The 19,055-nt window shown below is 38.6% G+C and overlaps 1 long non-coding RNA gene across 1 annotated transcript in view; it reads right to left on the reverse strand.

The window, feature by feature from the left end:
- LOC147600567 (uncharacterized) overlaps positions 1-16,829 on the reverse strand; it is an 87,705-nt gene extending 70,876 nt beyond the window's left edge. The window contains exon 1 of the long non-coding RNA XR_015258789.1: positions 16,749-16,829. This is a non-coding gene — a long non-coding RNA (uncharacterized LOC147600567). The remainder of the gene's footprint in view (positions 1-16,748) is intronic.
- Positions 16,830-19,055: the final 2,226 nt, after the last annotated feature.

Below are 19,055 nucleotides of genomic sequence, written 5' to 3' on the forward strand. Positions count from 1 at the left end.
GGAAAAACCTCAACTCAGATTTATAATTGTCACAATAAATCTTCTAAATAAACATCTGATAGAAAAAAAAAGGTTAACAGGAAGAAGAAGATTGGAAAGTGAGGAATGAAAAAGTTCCTCTTCAGACAGCGGAAGAACACATCAGTCCTCTTGTGTACTTTCCTCAGGTCTAGTGCACACCACCATCTAGTGGCTCTGAATATAAGTTAGAAAATTACACTTAGCTTTAATATAATTTGTTTTGATGTTTGAAACTTAAAATCCTCAAATAAACATTTAGAGGAACAATTATTGCTAATGTAATGTCCTGCAGAATTACAATCTATCAGAATTACGTGTGAGATTGTAAACTGTCTTGGCATTGACTAATATGGAAGTGCCCTGCCAGAATACAAAGCAATGGAGGCAGGAGATGAATATTCCCTAATCTCATTCTTCTCTCTTCTTGGCACAAAGAGCCACTGAAACAGAATATATAATATCAATCTACAGAGGGGGAGAACCTCAGTCTTTAATAAACAGGATTGCAAACATATCTGAAATTAAATATACTATTATGTGAGTTGTGTAGTCAATTAGAAAAAATGACTTTTTGTCTACCTAAGAATTAATTTTCAAAACTGTTTCAGTGGTATTTAATGGTAGATCTTTCTGCTGTAGTATAAGGCAGTAGGTAAAAGCAGTGTTATAATATAGGGTCTGCAACTATGGACCTGAGGTAAATGCAATTAAGACTTGAGGTAAATGGCAACTCATTGGAATCAAGTTAACCAAAATTGCATACCTGAGCATAATTTAAAGCGTATGAGCTGTGTAGATCCTGAAATTCTTTCATCAGTAAGGTTTTACATAACAGTAATAGATGCCTGCCTGTGTAGAGGCTATTCACCAAAGTCTGATCTTGAATTCAACAATGCAAAAGTAATCCCATTAGACCAGATGCCGAACTGTACGTATGGAAGTCATGGGATAGAAGATGGTGACAGAAAAGACTCAAAGACTAGATGCTGCATTTCTGTTCTATCAGTCAAGTGATAAATTATAATTTCTTCTTGTCAGTTCAGACTACATTGGACACTAGGAATTCTTCGTTCAAGAGAACTGGCTAGAAGAGTGACTGGACACATTGTTCCACTGTTCAGTTAAGCTTTTTATATAGTCCAGACAAAGGAGTCAGCTTGACAGGTGAAATTCCCATATATATTAATAAATAACCCTACATCATCAAGGTGGGCAGAATTTTGAACAGTGGGTAGGGAACAGAAAATAAAGAAAAAGGAAGAGAGAAGAAAAACATACAAAAATAAAATGAAGATCAGATGGCCTCTGTCCTACCTATGTGTGTATCTGTCAACCAGTTAAAGATTGGCTGTTCATAATGCTTCAAACAAGCTCAGGATCTCTTCCATAATGCAGTGAAGTCGCACAAGCTTATTCTGAGACATGTTTGTTACTGATTTTGCTCAAAGAATTGAAGAAAACATTAAAATAAAAGCTATAACCCCCTCTACAAGCATTCTGCATATATTTTATTTTGTGGATGCTGTCAACAACTCTTACCTACAACTGCTTATCTGTGGGAACCATAGGCTACGGCTGGACATTCCAGCCCTTATTTCCATTAGTGGCCAACATTCCCTGTGGTGATAATAGAATAATAAAAAATAATTCTCATTCTTTTGTATGCTTTATCAGTTAGCTTTTCAGAAAGCAATTTTGAGAGAATATTCCTATCAGGATCACATGTAGATTTGTGAAACAAGAGTATTTTACAACAAAACCACTGTTCTGCATTACATTTATCTAACTTTTTTTTTGCAGCTTCCACAGTACAAATCTTCAAAGATGCTTTGAGCAGTGCTAGATATCCTGCTGGTTACTTATAAAAAGCACAGTTTAAGAGAAGTGTTATTATGGCATTTTAGCCAATATTCTGTCTCTCTCTCTCTCTTTCTCAAATTATTTTTCGCCCTTTTAAGCACACTCAAAGAGTTTAATGTGTGGTGGAAGTTGTGACAAATATGTTTAGTACCTAAAGCTGTTCATATTAATAGCAGCCAAAATCAACAACTTAAACTTGTTTGAACTCTTGGAAGTTTCTTACTGTAAGATTACTGCACAAAAGGAAAACACAAAGTTTGGATATGTAACAAACTAATTACTAGACGAAAATGAATTATTTTACTACTGTGCTTATCAGTCGTGAAAGTAATACTAAACATACCTTTTTTAAGAAAGAAGCAATAGGAAAGAGTGAAGAAAATCTAGAACTTGAATGAAAGGAACATATAGAGAGTAAAAGAGCTCATTTGTTTATCTTATTAGGGAAAAATGGAGAGGCGATCAATAATTGCAAAGCATCTTCACTGACAGGAAAATAGTATATATTGAAGAAGGTCTACAGTGCAGGATAGACATATGCAATAAGAAATTATGTCTATAATTCTAAGAATTGAAATTGGATATATAGCCTGCACCTTTAGCTGTGAGCGTAATTAACCATTGCAAAACACTACTTAGGAAAATTGTCCGTTCCTAATCTCTTCAATGAAGACACAAATTATTGGGCTGCAATCAGGAGTGACTAGATGGAATTCAGTGGTCTGTTAGATCGGAGGTCCAATCTAGATGATAAAATTATATTTTATTGACCTTAAAAATCAACAAAAGTTTTTAATTTTAAGCCTTAAGTATCATAAAGAAAACTAATCATGCAGATCTGATTTGTCTGTGTTATAGTGAATCTTCATACTGAGAAAAAGTGTCAGAATAATGTAGTGCAAAAGGAACATTCCCTTTTGCTGCTTCTTCTGCCTGTCTCCATATGGTCACAACTCTGGGGCTTGTCATCATATCCATTTCTTCATTACATGTAACAGTTCTGGGTTAGTCCTGGAAATAGCTGTTTACATCCAAACCTAACACATTGGATTTAAGTGCAGTGTTTCCAGTCCACAGTCTGTGGGCATTTGTTATTACTTCACAGCTATGCTCTGCCAAGATGGGGAGGGGTGGTAAGGAGGTGGGGGTAAAGTGCTGAGTACTTCACTTCATGTGTGCAACCACAGTATTTGCTTCTGATATTGGTTCAGTCTGCATCATCCCACAGAGCACATGGAACTGTGGCGCATTTTCATGCCAGCAGCAAAGCAATTGCTGTCCTCCACTAACCCATCGACAGAGCACTGATCTATTAGATAACTGTTTACAATACAAAAGGACTCTGTATTATAAGTGAATAGAGATTGTCTCCTCCCCCTCTTTCTTCTATTGCTACTTTAGCAACAATATAAGAAGTTCCACATGATAACACAAGTTTGGGGTGGGGGGTGCTGTGCATGGCTGAAATTGTATGATTGCTTCTGTTTAAGCCCCACAGAAATCTACCTGTGATGCTCATAAATAGTCATAGGGGGAGAAAAAGGCATTCCTAATTTCATTCCTCAGAAGAGGGAGAGTGAGATGACTTACAAAGATAATCAAATAGAGAAGGATCAGCCAATATTAGCATCCTGAATAAGAACAAAGAGATTTAAACACTCCAACACACCCTGAAAAAGAAAATCCATTCTTCTGATAACAGTTATTGAAGCTGAGCTATCGCAAAGCACAGTTTACAGAATGTATGACTGACTATAGCACAGGAATGAAAAATACCTTAGTATACAATCTGGAATAGTCAGACGGCCTTTTGGGGAAGGTCTTGTTAGCCAGCAGTTCAATGGATGTGTAATACTAGTTTTAATCACGAAAATCAAGATCTGTTTCCAACCTATTTGCTCTGATAATCAATTAGTTTTTCTTCAGTGACTTGTTTTGTAAACTCCTTTCTCTATTCTAGGCATGAAAAATTGAAAGATCACATTATTCACATTCTACTGTGCAAGTGCTTCATACAAATCTATGTCTAGTGTCTTTTATTCACACAAAATGAATTCTTATTTTTTGGACTTAATTTACCACACCAAACTCAAATAGACTAGGTCAATTCAGGGCACTTTTCTCTGTAGCATAGATAAATGTGTCAGGCATTGATCATCCTTTAAAAAGTCCCACAGAAATGTTAGACATTAAATAACCTGGACCTCCCACTGACAGTTGCACCCATCTCTTAAGCATTCATCCACTTCAAAAGTAAGATATATGGCTGGCTTTGAATTTGAGCAGTACCTTCTCTGCTTTTGGCCCCAGTTACATGCCACAAAGTGAGTCAACCAACAAATCCAAATAAAGAAGATTTTGCACTAGCTGCAAAAAAAAATTTCAAGCAAATATTGCGGCAGTAAAAATGCTTTATATTTAGTCAGGGCAATGGGGCCATAATTACGAAGCAGCCACCAAAGACTAAATGTACTTAAAGTATTACGGCTGATTTCTAGTTGTCAAGCCTGTAAGAATCTTGCCAATTTATATTTGCTTTTAACTCATTATGAGTATCACAAAATATCCCTAAAAATCCTAGCTTCTGATAAGCTGAAACTCACCTCATCAATAGCCAATTTGATATAATACTCTAGAGTGACATGAATCATCCAGAAACAGAGTTTTTAATTGCACAAAACCCATGGCTAATCAGAAATTATTGGTTTGGATTAAATGTTTTCCTTGTATTTATCAGTGGGTTTAGTCAATCCTCATAAACAAATGCCATCACAAGGACCCTCATTTAGGGGACACTTTTACATAAGTTATAGATGTTTAATTTCAGGAAAAGAAGTAATCTCATATTTCTTCAGTTTCTATAGCAATGAGGACAATTTTGGCCATTCATAAACACTTTAGGACTGAAGAAAGGTGTGGAGGTCCATCACCCCACTCTTTATTTGTCTTGAGATAGACACAGCGACACAGGGCAAGTTTTACAGTGTGTTCCTGCAGCTTCCCTCTCTTTTCTCCGATTCATTATCTTTGGTCTTGGCTTTAATTTTGCAATGTCATTTTCGCTTAGTGGCAGTGGAGATTTTTTTCAGCTTTCTAGAGCTTTATTGCCAAATTAATATAGCCTTATGATGTCTTAGTATATTTTGGAGTTTTACCACAGATATTTAAAGAGAGCTTAGGTTAGTTAGGTATGAATCTGTGTATATAAATGTATGTGTGTACAAATAACTAATTAACTGATTAACAGAACTTTTGTAACAATATGATTTTGTTTGTTTTAATGTGATTTTTTCTTGTTCTGGTTGTTGTCTGTCTGGTTACAAATAAAAGAACATGGATAACCTTGCCTTGTCAGAAGTTTAATTATTTTCTCATCCATACTTGGTTTTGAAGCTTACTGGAGCAAAGTATTGTGGGCAGCACAGCTGTCACCATTATCACTGCAGCTCCAAATACAGTAGTCCTGATTCCCATTGTAATGCAATTAATCTTCTGCTTTGCTCTAATGGATGAACAAGCATATTTACTGCAGCATAAAATCCTAATTATTTCCTGAACAGATGTATAAAGGGAATTTAAATTAATGACAAGTGACAAATATGATAAATGTAGATAACATCTTTAAATACTAACATTCTGCATTGCAGACTTTTTTTCAATACTCACAGTTTCTAAACCTCCACAGGATATGTCTTCTCCTTGTAATGAAGCTATCTCACACACAGATGTTTCAGGCACCCAGTAACTCCCCCTGAGGACATCCCTGCCCAGTAGGCATGACTGAGTTGTGTTGCATTCGCCAAGGTTGCAGTCCCTGTTTCTCCAGTAAAGTGTTCGGAGTTCTCCTTTCATCCCAACTCCATTGCTTTATAGTCATGCAGTATTTCCTGTCAAAAACTCATGAGGGAGGTCTTCATCCTCCTCTCATTAAACTGTCTTAAAATTTTGTCTGTTACATAGAAACAAAACATATTTGGGTTTGTTTACAAAATTCTTTAGAAAGTAAGATTGCTAGAAGACCATAGGCAGTGGTCATAACTAGCAATGTGAACTTTAACAACGTAATACCTAATATTTGCCAAGTCTCCAGAGAAAACTAACCTAGAATTTCAGCTGCAAGGCTTCCAAGGACCAGCGCTATGTGACGTACAATTCTGTCTCATTCATAGAGCACAGACATATTCTAGGATCTGGACGCAGAGAAAACGTCTTCTGCTTCTCCAGATCCATTAAGGTCTGACCTGACTCTACAAAGCACCTCTTATTTGTATATCATGTAGGTTATAAATCCTTTTCAGGCCAAACAAGGTTATTTATTCATTACTTTATTTTAGCAAACCAGCCAAAAGCCTATTAATAAATGCATCTTGCAAGCTATGTTACTTGACAAAATAAGGGTAGTATCTGGTCTGTGCAGCTGTACTAAGGCTCTCATAAAAATCACAATTTTTTTTTTGTAGGACTAACAGCTTTCAAATTTTTATACTGTTCCCATTCAGACTTTTCTCTGCAGTTATTCCCATCTTCTTTCATTCAGTCTAAGGCAGCCTTTGAGATATCCATGACCCTAGAGCTTCATATAGGCTTCCTTTTTCTCCAGTATCCATTAATATTTTCCTCACTCTCTTAGCTCCCCTTGTCCTCTTGATATTGCATTTCTGTGGCATCTTTGTCACTTCCTAGTTCTTCTGTCTTCTCTGTGTGGCCACATTACTGCTCCATTTTGCCTGCTGCTGTTATCAGCTCCCGACAACTACTTTCTCAAGTGTGCATTAGATTTAGTTATCAGCATAATGATACAGCAGGGACTCCAAAAGTGCTGCAAATTAGATTTGAAGGAATATATTAAAATGAGCTCTCTCTTTCTCTTCATACCAAGGGGGATATTAGGAGAAACTAGGACAACTAAACGTTTACCGTTCCCTGGAAATAAATGGTATAGGCAGCAGAACAAAAGTGCAGACAAATACAAAGGAAAATCAGTGTAGTGTACCAGTAGAATTAATAAGATAAAAACATGGGTTTTAATCGGAATATATTTAATTATCATAGAACCTTGTTAGAGGCTTTCAGGCTGCTACCTGTTAGCAGTTAACTTCTACCCTTGAGTACAAAGGTTTATACACTAGTAATTTTTTATCATGTCTCATTATCCATGCAAATGTATAATTCTTTATTAATTCTATTTAAGCTCTTAACCTCAATTATATCCTGTGGCAGCAAGTTCCACAGATTAATTACGCATCATGTTTTAAAAATTTCTCCTTTCATCAACTTTATATTTATTCCTTAACAATCCTTTATGACCATATTACAATCTACAGAATTCCCTAGAAATTGCCTTTCTTGTACTCCAATTCTGGGGTTTTTTTTTCTTTTCTCAAGAGCAGAAAAGTTTGACAGCTATCTTTTTTATTTTATTTAAAGCAGTTCTAAAATAATTAAAATATATGAGACCAATATCAATTTTTTTTTTCTTTGACCTCAGGGCCACCTGATAGAACACCTTCTAACATTTTCTTTGAGAAATAGAACTAATCCAGAATGTTCTCATGCAGTAAAATGTAATTTCTGAAACAGGCACTTTGGGTAGAGGAAATAACTCTTCACTCAAACTATTGTGCTTTTTAGCAAACTTGAAATTGCCCTAATTAATTTTTTTCAAGATGAAACTACAAGTAATGAGTAAAATAACAATAAAATCACCTTGTTTCTCAAAAACCTAAACAAATCAAAAGACCATTTATGCTACTAGCAGAGAACTGGACTGCTGCAAACATTTAGGCGGGCCATGGAAATGTATTACTCAGACTGTATTTTCCAAATACAAACACTTAATGCACAAAGGTAAAATCTAGGGATAAAAACTTCATGGAAGTAGTGTCTCTTCTAGCTTTTAAAGTATTAGGTATAGCCATACACAAAACCTACTCTCTTTTGCAGAGTCATTGACTGATACACTCAGTGTAGTGGAAATGTATGTTCTAGATATGAGAAATCAATTTTGCCAAAATATTATTATCTTTCTAGTCCTCTGTTTCATAGAATCATAGAATAGTTAGGGTTGGATGGGGCCTTTAAAGGTCATCTAGTCCAACAGCTCTGCAAGGAGCAGGGACATCTCCAACCAGATCAGGTTGCTGAGAGCCTCATCCAACCTGGCCTTGAATGTTTCCAGGGATGGGGCATCCACCCATCTCTCTGGGCAACCCGTGCCAGTGCTCCACCACCCTCAGTGTAACAAATTTCTTCCTTATATCTAAACTGAATCTACCTCCTTCTATTTTGAAACCATTACCCTTTGTCCTATCACAACAGGCCCTACAACAGGCCCTACAACAGACAAGAACCTCTCCCTGTCTTTCCTGTAGGCCCCCTTGAGGTACTGGAAGGCTGCTATAAGGTCTCCCTGGAGCCTCCTCTTCTCCAGGCTGAACAGCCCCAACTCTCTCAGACTGTCCTCATAGGAGAGGTGCTCCAGCCCTCTGATCATCTTTGTGGCCCACCTCTGGACCTACTCCAACAGGTCCATGTTCTTATGTTGGGGGCTCCAGAGCTGGATGCCATACTCACCAGAGCAGAGTAGAGGTGGAGAATTACCTCTCTCGACCTGCTGGCCATGCTTCTTTTGATGCAGCCCAGGATGCTGTTGGTTTTCTGGGCTGCAAACACACATTGCCTGCTCATGTTGAGCTTCTCATCCACCAGCACACCCAAGTCCTTCTCCTCAGGACTGCTCTCAATCCATTCTCATCTTCAGAAAAGCTTATCAAAGGAAACATTCTGACAGATTTAATGATTTATCTCACTTTTGCCTGTTTTGCATTCAATTTTTTTTTTCTTACAATCTTTCCATAGTATTTCTGCTATGTTAAAGCTGCTGAAAGATTGTGATGGAGCAAGCACAAGACAGGCCACAAAAACATCATTTACAACAGAATTGTTCCTTGTGCTTTTTCAAGCCCATATGCAGTTTCAGTAGACACAATAGGAAAGTTTTTAATATTTATTAGACATGCAGATCCCATACAGGTGTGCAAGAGACATTAAGCTCTTCTTTGTTTTGTTTGCCCTGAGCAGAAAATGGAAGTTCCATTTTGTTTGACTTTGTTCCTTCCTAGCAAAAACCTCTGTAAAAGGGCCAGTGGAATTACACTTTGCCAAGGAAAACAACCAGATCTACTGAATGATTTGGAGGGTGTCTTCAGGATCACACTTCCCTCCATCAAGCCCGCTTCAGTGTATTTAGGGTACTCTAAAAACTTGCAGAGGTAAAGAGAGACAAGTAAGGAGAGGTAGCTTTTGAGGCCTTCATCTTCTACATACAGAAAGGAATAACTCTTCCTGACTTTTGAACTGGCCCCATTTGATCTGGAACTGTGGGAAGAACCAGCCTGGAAGCTCACTGGCCCACCACTTCTGTGATTGACCCAGCAAAGAAGAGTTTCAGTTCAGTTCTTCAGCCTTGTCAGTTCTACATTTACACAATTACAGAAAAATATATCCTTAAAAATGAGCTGAGACTTAAGTTTCATTAATTCATTGGTTTTGGCACAAGTTCAATGGACTGAATTTTATGAAAACTGCAACAATGATGAAAATGGATGGGAAAGTTCATTTTTGATACATCTTTCTGTGTAGCTTTTCCTCGTCTCTGTAGCCTCTGCTACATAAAAATCCTGAACAATTACCAAGGTTTCTGAGAGGTGATGAACTTGTCCCTTTTACCTCTATTACCTCTATTCTGTATAATTACAAGTGAATTCTGGAATGTCCTCAGCCTCATAGCTCATAGTTATTTCAGCACAAATCTTCAAAGAATAATTATCATGCCTTCTGGTATAGTGCTTAATTGTGGACACTTCACTGAATCTCACTTGGTAAAATAATAGGAAGTTGAATGCATCTCATTTGGTAAAATTTACAGTAGACTTAGTAGAATTTAAGCCTGGCCTATGTATAAAGTAAAAATATTTCTTAAAAGTATAGTAATATCAGTAATTCTATGTTGGATTTGTGGAACTATAGGCACAAGGAAGTCATCTGTCCTCCCTGTAGCCAGGCTTAGAGATGATGCCAGACTTGGGAACAGTGTGATCCCTGTGACAATATTGCCTCCTTTCCTTGCATGCTTTGTAGTTTTCTCAGGCTTTCAGTGTTCAAGGAGTGGTGGGTGAGACCTTTAAGACTACAATTATATCTAGAACAGAGTGCTGAAATTATGTGATGCATTTATTTTTTTCTCTTGTTAATCTGTCCTCAGATACTAATTGTAAGGAACAGTGCTGTAAATAAAAAAAAATCAAATTGTAGAAATTTGTCATGATAAAGTTTCTTTTCTTTTTGCTTCTATTAATATAAACTTTGAAACAAAAGGTCTTCAATATTTAAAAAAAAATATATAAATATTCTGTTGCAAAAAGATTAGAATGAAGCAATTTCCCTTATGAGGAAACATTTTTCACCTTTCCTTAAGGAAATGCCAGTCAAATTGACATATTTGTGTTAAAAGTTTTATTTTTTAACAAAACTCTATTTTCTAGAAGAAAAATAAAACAGTTTCACCTGTTCTAATAAAGATTTTGTGTTTGAGACTTGGATAGAAAATTCTATAATTCATGAGGTAAAATAAGATCCAGTTACTTCTAGCTTAGTGGTTATGCTCTTCAAATCTCATGGGAAGAAACTTGTTCAGTCACAAAGTCAGAAGACAATTTAAAGGTGCGTTAGAAAGTATGTACATAGACAAGGAGCAGCTGCTTTGTACACCCTTGTTTTCTGACATAAATTACTCTAAGACTACTCTCCAGTACACTGGGCAGTTACCAGTTACAGCACTCTGATCAGTTGCAGCTGAACACGAAAGGTTGCTATAGACTGGGAGTGTCAGGGTAATCTCATTTGAGAGGGTGATTTTTACACAATTCTAAGATTGTGCTACATGACACTGTAGCATGGTATAAAGGAACAAGCGTATTCATTCCTTGTTATAACCGAGTGAAAGTGACAGCAAGTTACGAATAGACTATATTGCCACATACGAAATCTTTCTTTACTGTAAGTGAAGACTTACCATGGCCCATTGGGGATCAACCTGCATTGAGGCACAGCTGTGCATTGTGGTACAGGTCATAGATAGTGCTGGGCCTTTGGTCATCCGCAGCTGAAGCTGTTGGTCCTGGCTAGAGCACGCAAAAGGTTTTTTCCTTTGGGAGAAGAGGAGGGGCTGTACTAGTGCCAGTGTGGACTTTGAACTTGGTGGTGCCACAGTATGGCTTTGGGACACCAGAGGGATGGGCTGGTGCCGTAGTTCAGCCTCAGTTGGGGCCAGACTACGCAGTCTCTCTCTCACTTCCCTCACCCTCCAAGAGAATAGGGGGAGATGAAATAAGAAAAAGGCTCGAGGTTTGAGGTAAGGACAGGGAGAAAATCCTTAAAGTCACCGTTATGGGCAAAACAGACTCGACTTGGGGAAAACTATTCATTACTTATTAAAAACAGCAGGATAATGAGACAGAGAATAAGATAACCTTTCCCCGCCCCTCCCTCTTCCTGAGCTTAATATTATCTCTATTACCTTCCCCCCACCCAAGCGGCAGGCACAGGGGGAAGAGGGAATGGGGGTTATAGTCAGTTCATCACGCGTTGTTTCATGCCTCTGCTTCATCGTCGGGGGAAGAACTCCTCGCATTCCTCCCCTGCTCCTTCGTGGGGTCCCTCCCACGGGCCACAGTCCTTCGTGAAACTGCTCCGGCATGGGTCATCTCTTCCATTGGGTGCAGTCCCTCCAGAACAGCTGCCCCAGCGGGCCCTCCATGGGCCACAGCCTCCTTCAGGCCTCCACCTGCCCCGATATGGGGCTGCAGGTGGATCTCTGCTCCTCTGTGGGCCTCCATGGGCTGCAGGGGGACAACCTGCTCCACCATGGTTGTCACCACAGGCTGCAGGGGAATCTTGGCCAGGAGCCGTATTACTCCTCCCCCTCCTTCTGAACTGACCTTGGCGTCTGCAGCTGTTCCTCTCACAAGAAAAATTTTTCACAACAGGCTGGCAGACGCCTCTCAGGATCCTTTTTACATCTCATTCACATCTCATCTCCTCTCCACTTCTTGCAGCCGGGCCAGGCCGAGTTGGGCCCAGTCGGCCCCCAGCAAGAGGCCAGAGGGTGAGGCCTGCAAGGCCCACAAGGCTCACGCCTCCCCCTCTCTGCCCCCGCTCAGCTGCTTCACATCTTGTCTTCTTTTTTCTGTTTTCCCCTTGTTAAATACATTATCGCAGAGGCGTTATCATGGAACATTCTGCTCCCAATAGGCTCAGCCTTGGCCAGCAGCGAGTCCGCCCTAGGCCCAGTCGAGTCCACTGAACAAAGGGGAGCAACTTCTAGCAGTTTCCTACAGAAGCTACCACCTTAGGCACCCCCCTCACTAAACAAAACCAGAACAGCTGGTGCAAAAGGTCCATTGGTGTAGATATAGCCAAAGACCACATTGTTCTATTCCAGTAGCACATGGGTGACTTTATAGGCATCAGGGTAGCCAGTACAGGAAAAAACCTTGTTCAGGGGCATTTCTGGTGGTTGCCTTGCTACAGGTAATTTCAGAACTTATGAAATCTTACTGTGAAAAACTCTCTAGGGAACCAGAAGAACTGCAGCCAGTGCAAAAGCTGCAGAAGAAACCTAGCAGCAAAAGCTTTCTCTCAGCTGGCCGGCCAGCTGACCATCAGTTTTTATGGCTCCCAGTGTCTATTTTTCTCTAACAAATATGTATTAGAGTAGAATTTCAGAACCAAAGACTCCACTGAAAGAGAGAGGCTGTAAGACCCCTAGTATCTTGTGAAACAATTATTCTTTCTCAGAGACTGATGGTAGAACCTTTATGTACTAAGTATCCAATATTGGCCTTAATTGACTTTTGTATTCATCTGCCCTATGATGACAGCTATAAAAAGAAGTCATTCATGAGAAAGATGACAGTACTTGACAAGAAAAATCTGTAGCTTATTAATAATTAAAAATTATTTCCATGTTCTGTTACTGATGGAATATTTAATCATTTGTTCAGTCAATACCAATCTCTCATTTATTATTCATTAAAGATAAATACTATGTAATGCTTCTGGATTGAAATGTGTTACACCAAGATTATTGAGAGCACCCAGAGTTGATTTATTATTTAGAAATCGATTAAACTTCTGTACAGAATTTAATGACTTAAATAACCCTCCAGATTTTTAAAGTTAACAATAAGTTTTATTTAAAGATGGGTTATGTGAACACAAGCAGTTATGGAGAAGAAAAGAAGCTCTGAGATCCTTTTGGAGAGAAACACATAATTAATACCAGGCCTGCATCACACACCCACAGTAACTTTCTTCTATATTTAATGTGAAAGTACATCAGTACATGCTGTGCTGTGTCACCATAACTTTGCCACCACTTAGCCCAGTCCTCTGAGAAATCAGCTTGACCCTTCTCCATCCCCTCAATTTTCACTCCTTTCACTTTGGGTTACTGGACGTTTTTGAAGGGATTTGTGTATGATTTATGGACATTGTGCTGTACCTCTTCTTCTTAGTCTGTATCCTGAATAAAGCCAAAGATCAGGAAAGGAGAGATTCATCTCTTCATATCCTGTCAGTGGTAACTTACCACCTGAGGAGTATAAGGAGATGAGATACTTCTTTCTTCTCTGCAAATGGATAGTCAGCCTAACAGCAAAGGTCTACGAGCTCTCTCTCTCTCTAAAAGCATTTCTAACTTGTCTGGTAATGGCTAACTACTAAGTGAAATCAGTTTTGAAAATGAAGAGTCTTTGATTTTTATAGCTCCCTAATTGCTGGGGCAAACCTGGAAGCTGCAGCCCAGGTCAGGAAATTGAATTTACTTGAGGAGACTAAAAGGAGAGTAAGTCATTACCTGAATGGATCAGGTAACAACTGTGGTAGCTATTGTTTATAACTTCAGATTAGAGATCTCCTGCTAGAGTATATTATGCAAAAATTCTGGAAAAATAAAACCTTCCGTTTAGTAGTTTTTAATAAACAAACAAAAAATAACTCGGGTATTGAAGGAAAAATTGATCAGTCTTTCTGTACTGTTTCCTTTTCAAGCTTGTTATTATTCAAGATTTGGAACTCTTTTCCCTCCCTTCATACAATGCAGGACTTCCCAACCTCACTAAAAGAAATTTTTTCTGGTGATTCTTTTATCAAACATGGGGAACAGCTCGAAAGAGTTCAACTACCCAAAAATACGTATTGTAAGGACTTAGAGGCTGTAAGAGTCATTCATGTGAGTGCCATATGCTTTCATTTAGCCTCCAGCAAACTGTTATTCCTGAAGTACCTTTGTTTTCCCATGCTTCTCAGTTAAGCACATGCAGATATTGGTGTTGGACAGGGCATCAGAGGAAAGAACCTTGATAGATCACAGATATCCCCTTTGTGCTCCTCAGAGGAGGGATAACAGTGCAGAGGATAAAGTATTAAAATGCAGATATATTCTCTCCCCTTCTGGCTCATCCACACTCAAGGGGAACAGGGAGTACCTATGCATTTCCTGGTTAGATTTCCTCCTCCCAAAAGCAGATCATAGAATCATAGAATGGTTTAGGTTGGAAGGGACCTTCAAAGGTCATCCAATCCAACCCACCTGCAAGGAGCAGGGACATCTCCAACCAGATCAGATTGCTCAGAGCCCCATCCAATCTGGCCTTGAATGTTTCCAGGAATGGGGCATCCACCACCTCTCTGGGCAACCTGTGCCAGTGTTCTACCACCCTCATTGTAAAAAATTTTTTCCTAATATCTAATCTAAATCTACCTCCCTCTGTTTTAAAACCATTACCCCTCCTCCTGTCACAACAGGCCCTACTGAATAGTCTCTCTCCAAATCTTCCTTTTTGTCTTCTATAGACATTGCTGAGATTACTGACATATGCATTTTCCATGCATTTTTGGGAGAAGAAGGATATTTCTCTGCACATTTAAACCATGCTTTATTCCATGAATAATGCATGTAAATGTCAAACTGCACAGGCAGCAAGGCCTTTGAGTAATCATTGAAAAAGCAGTCCCCTGATTGTTTGTGCAACAAAGCAAAGGGTCCCCTGTTTTCGGTGCAGAGGCAGTTGCAGCAGAGCATCAGGGATGGCGGGAGTGATGGAGGCTGCTTTACTACGGAAAGACTTGGTGGAGAAGGGAGGCTTGAGGAGGAGGGAGTTTTCTTTTAGAAAAAAATGTAGCCTTCGGCTGCATCCTAACAAACTAGACAATTAACAATGGGTGCCCTGTTGTAGGAAGGAGTAACACCTTCTCATCTGTCATACGAGACAAGCAAAAATAACTCCTACTCTGTAGGTGTCCACAAAGGCTTGTCACAGGCTTTACCCTGGGAGCATTTCCTCATTAAAAGTGAAGGGTAGAGACAGAGTGTAAATATCACCACTTTTCTGTAGTTCTACCTGATCTTGGCTTTACTGAATCAGAGTCCTGCTTCTCTTTAAATTCAGATCCCTGGGAAGGGAGGGTTTCTGGGCTGAGAAATGCTGCTTGGCATTGCAGAGACAAAGCATGGGACTGAATAGAGCAAGGTGAAATTCTGGAAGACATGTAACTCAGTGGTGAGCTGAGGATGAAAGTGCTGGTCTGGGGAGGTCTTCAAGGAAGATAAATTTGCTGATTGTTATAAATGCAAAATATCTATCAGGATATTTCTAAAAATATTTTTAATTAAGATAACATTACATATGACAATCCCTATAATTATTTTCTTAATGTTATAATTACAGAAACCAGAATAAAACTGAGTGATTATAATATAATTAACATAAGCAATAACATGACAAAGACACTTCTGAATTCTTCAGGACCAAATATTGGGTTTCGGTAAGGATTTTTTTACTCTTTTAAAATTTCTAATAAAACCTAGAATAGTGTTAACTCTTTAATGACAAAATTATTTCTGTATTCCAAAGCAATCTGATTTGTTTCCAATCTACTGTTGATACAATCAGAAAGAAAAAGCGTCACTAAAGGGAGAGAATTTTGACATTTTAAAGTATGACTTTTAAGTAGCTTTTAGTGAAGAAGATGTAACGAGCTAGAAAGAGGGAAAAAAAAATTAAATAAATAAATCTTTGGAAATGTGGAGTGAATTGTGTTCTGTGTTTGCAGAAAATTCTGGTTACTTGATACCTTTGCACTTACAGAGACCCATCTTAAAAATTAATCACATTAAGAGAAACACTTTCATGTGAAAATGATTTGGTCTATTTATGACACACTTCATGGATCAAAATAATTGAAAATATAGTTAAAGAGATTTCCAGTGGAACTTAGAGTCAGTATAGGACCTGAAACTTATTTGAAATCTTTCACATGTTAGAGCTGGGAACATTTTTTTCCATGTTGTTTTAAAGAGAGATGTGCTTTCTATCAGTTTATAACTAATCAGATCACTAGAAAGAAGACAGAGCTTTAGGGCTTTGTACTGTTTGGCATTTATTATGCCTTTACATATATTTTGAGGAGTGTAATTCCATTAATAGCAAAAATGACTTAAAATGTTTTTTTTTACGTTCTTAGAAATAAGAAAAGAAAGTATTGAAGACATCCTTCTCTTAATATGATGGACTATTGTCGTAGTTAAGCCCCGATCGGGACCAGACTACGCAGTCTCTCTCTCACTCCCCCCACCCTCCAAGAGAATAGGGGGAGATAATACAAGGAAAAACAGCTCGAGGTCTGAGATAAGGACAGGGAGAAATCCTTAAAGTTACCGTTACGGGCAAAACAGACTCGACTTGGGGAAAAATACTCATTTATTACTACAAACAGCAGGATAATGAGACAGAGAACAAGATAACCTCCATCCACCCCTCCCTCTTCCCAAGCTTAACATTATCTCTACTACCTTGCCCCCCACAAGCGGCACAGGGGGGAAGAGGGAATGGGGGTTGTGGTCAGTTCATCACATGTTGTTTTACGCCGCTGCTTCATGGTCGGGGGAAGAACTCCTCACATTCCTCCCCTGCTCCATCATGGGATCCCTCCCACGGGCCACAGTCCTTCGTGAAACTGCTCCAGTGTGGTTCATCTCTTCCACGGAGTGCAGTCTCTCCAGAATGGCTGCCCCAGTAGGCCCTCCATGGGCCACAGCCTCCTTCAGGCATCCACCTCCCCTGAAGGTGCTGTGTTCAGTTTGTGGGTACAGCAAAAACTAACATACTATAATTTATATGTATTTCTCAAAGATGCTCAGAACATGTGATGTGACTAATTTAGTATTGATGTCAGATATCTATTGCAACTTCACCCAGATCTGTAAACTGCTAGTTCTGGGCGCAGTGCTTACACTCCTCACTGGTCCTACTGTCTCTAGGAAATGTTTTTGCTGTTTCTTTATTTTATTTTTTAGTCTGCAAAGTTAACAGTTTGTTAAATATGTTTTTTAATAATTTGCATTATCTCTTTGAATCTTACACTTTGTTACAGAATGAGGAAAATTACTAGAATAGTTTAAATATACTTAAATATTTCAATATAATACAAGCGAATTAGAAGGGGGCATTGAAATAAAGTGGTATTTTTCCTCCACAATTTCTATATTACATCTTACTCAAAGCCACAGTATGGGAATGTGCGTGATATAAATGGGTTTCCTTCCTGTCTTTATTTTAGTTGTAAAAAGCATCTTCCATTGACTGTGAGAGATTTCCATTTGGGGATGGAACATTTTTCTTGCTATAACTGTATTGATCCCTGTGCAGTTCTAAGTCCTAGAAATGATAGTTATAAATTCCATGAGGAAAACACTGGAGGCTGCCAGCATTTCCCTTCTATGGAAGAAAGATAAATGATCAGCAGGAAGTGCAACGTTTGAGGTCTTGATATTTGGTGGGTTTCTTTTACTTGACTCTTTTCTGGCAAGGAAACTCCTATAGACAGGACAACGAAGCAAAGACGGAGATTGTTGCTGGCTTAAGCCATTCGAAGCTCGTTTTCAGCTCTGAGGCAGAGACTTAACGCTCCTAAAAGATGGGGAGACAATGGCTTACATGACCAGTTTATTTAAACATACCAAATGGTTTATACCTACAAATGTTTTATAGCATTATCATCATTTAGATTGGCTGTGTAACAGACCTGTGAAAAATAATCTGCAGAGAGTCTTCATTCTGACTGATAGTGGCCAAAATGGACCACAGTCCTGGATCTCCTTTCAGCTTTACTTATTGGGAATCTGTAAGAAACCAAAAGACAATAGAGCATGCAGAGTCTCATAATTCTGCCAAAGGCAAGCTTCTTCTTTATTTAAGTGCCATAATCCATCAGATATTCTTGACTAGAATATGAAAGGTTCAGACAGTAATCTTTTGAAGGCAGGGGAATGAAGACCTTTACAAATGCATTTTAAAAATAAATCATAAGTTATTTTTTTCTTTTTCTAAATTTGATCACGCACTGTTATGGTATAACAAAATTGCTGGGAGACTATTCTACAGTGGGGAATAATTAGCTTACAGAGTTTTCTGTCTCTAAGATCATGGAAAGGCTTAAATAGGAAACAGATAATCCCATATATATATATATATATGTAATTTCTGGCATCTGAACTGAAAACGCATTTTAACCTCTGAAGGCCTTATGGTTCGTGTCATCCACAGCTGGACCATTGTCAAGTGGAGTGAACATGTGATGAGAAACAAGAGTTTTGCCTGCCTGCCTTTGCTACTGACTTGTTGTTGGACCTTATGTTTAATATGTAGGCCAGTATTTTGAAAATTATTCCCTTATTTTTCTTACTTCAAGTAAGTCTCTGCATGCCCTACTCAAGATATATTTTAAAATTAAATATTTATTGGCTTGTGAGGTTGATTCTTCCCTTTCCAATATAATTGCCTGACACACAGGATATCATTAAAGCAATCTCTGACTCTTTGGTGTCAGTGGACCAGTCCCGGTAGAAAACATGCCTAATGAACAAGTCCAAATGAAATTTTCTCCGGCAGCTTGATATTGAAAGCATTCAGACAAGTAGGGATGTGACTCAGGGTCAAATGTCAAAATTCTCAGTTTTGTGATAATGCCGAAGACTTTCCAGGGAATATCATGCCTCATCTAGCTCCAGACAGTGCTGGCAAAGACTGGCTTTCAATATTTCAGTCGTGCCC

The sequence above is a fragment of the Chlamydotis macqueenii genome, chromosome 5 (genome assembly GCF_036417535.1).
Source record: "Chlamydotis macqueenii isolate bChlMac1 chromosome 5, bChlMac1.mat, whole genome shotgun sequence".
In the NCBI taxonomy this organism is placed as follows: Eukaryota; Metazoa; Chordata; class Aves; order Otidiformes; family Otididae; genus Chlamydotis; species Chlamydotis macqueenii.